The sequence below is a fragment of the Manis javanica genome, chromosome 10, assembly GCF_040802235.1.
Source record: "Manis javanica isolate MJ-LG chromosome 10, MJ_LKY, whole genome shotgun sequence".
NCBI classification, from domain to species: Eukaryota; Metazoa; Chordata; class Mammalia; order Pholidota; family Manidae; genus Manis; species Manis javanica.
In genome coordinates this window covers 79,265,747-79,267,637 of record NC_133165.1, presented here as the reverse complement: position 1 = coordinate 79,267,637, position 1,891 = coordinate 79,265,747, and positions in this window count along the sequence as shown.

Sequence of the window (1,891 nt, the reverse complement as noted above, 5' to 3'; positions counted from 1 at the left end):
GCCGCCTCACACCGCCTCCTGCTCACATGCCCCTCCCCGTAACTAACCCCAACAGACAGGACCTGTAGCCTATCCACTACAAGACCCGCCCCCACCAACCAATCGGATGGGAGGAACTCGGAACACTCTGCCCTTGGCCGACCCTATTATCCCGCCTCTTAGCAACTGATGCAATAGGGCAGGAGGAACAGCTTTCAGCCTATTAAAAAACGGATTATCACCGTAGCAATGGAGACAGGAAGGTCCCACCCCATAACAACATGCTTCCGGCTCCAGTTTATTTACAACTGGTGCGATTGATGGTAAGCTTAACCAATAGAAAACAAGAATGGGCAAGGCAACCTTGACCAAACTTGGATCTTTCTCTCCAAAGTGTCTCAAGTTCCTTCTGTTTTCCTTCCTTTTTACCAGTATGTTTATGAGAAATTTGTAATCGAAACGTTTTTAAGAAAGGCACAGGGTCTTTTTGAAGTATAGTTGATACACAATATATTAATTTCAAGTGTACCTCGGTGATTCCACAATTGTGTAATCATGAAATGCACCCCACAGTGTGGTTACCATCCATCACCATAAAGTTATTACAATATTATTGGCTATATCCCTATGCTGCACTTTTCATTCCCCGCATGACTTATTTTGTAATTGGAAATTTGTACCTCTTTATCCCCTTCACTTATTTCGCCCATCCCTCCACCTCCCTCCCCTCTGGCAACCACCAGTTAAAAGTATTTATGAGTCTGTATTAAGAGTTTCTTTTGTTCATTTGTTGTTTTTTTTAGGATTACAGATATAAGTGAAATAATTTGGTATTTGTCTTTCTCTGACTTAATTCACTTAGCATATTACCCTCCATGTCCATCAACAGTAAGATTTCATTCTTTTTTATGGCTCAGTAATATTCCAGTGTATGTGTGTATGCCACCTCTTCTTTATTCATTCATCTATTGGTGGACACTGAGGTTGCTTCCACATCTTGGCTATTGTAAATAATGCTACAATAAACATAAGGGTCCATTTATCTTTTCACATTAGTGATTTTCTTTGGGTAAATACTGGTTCATATGGTATTTCTACTTATAATTTTTGAGGCATCTCCTTACTGTTTTCCATAGAGGCTGCACCAATTTACATTCCCACCAACAGTGCACAGGGATTTCCTTTTTTCCACATCTTCACCAATACTTGTTATTTCCGGGACAATTTTTTTAAGTAACACGATTGTGTCCTCCAAGTCACAAAAAAATTATCAATGTTTTATAAAGGAATAAACATTAGCATTTAAAAATGTAGGCATAGAGATTTTTTTTTGGTAAGTGAAATAAATGTGAGGATTAAGAGAAAATTTTTTATCCTTTACATCTTGTGAGACAAATATTCCATTTAAGAAGCCCAGGTTAAGACAAGCAAAGGAACCTGCCCAAGATTGCATGGCTAGCTGGGCTGGGATGCTGGTCCAACCCAAGTCTTACTGATCCAGAAGTCTGAGTTCTTCCTATGCACCAGGCTGCTTCCCATTCAATGATTTAACACAATGAGGACCTAGCAGAGTGTCTGGCACATAACAGGTATTCAGTAAATGTCAGTAGAAATTGAAGCATTTTATTTTTTAAAGGTAGTGTTGCCGGGCAGCTGCGTTTGGGGAGGTCTCTCCCTGTGCACTAGGTGAGGCACTAGGAAAAACCTCAACCTGGATGAGGGGGAGGGTTCTTGACGCTGGACTAGAAAGAATTCTCCAACAGATAGGAGGAGTATAGGTAAGGAAGGAATTCATTAAAGCAAGAGTAGTAGGGAATGGTAGCTGCCCTCTAGGTGGCTGAGAACAGGGAGAGATCCCGGATGAGCCCCCAAAAGATGATACGGGGGTTCTTGTTTATGGAGTCAAAGGGAG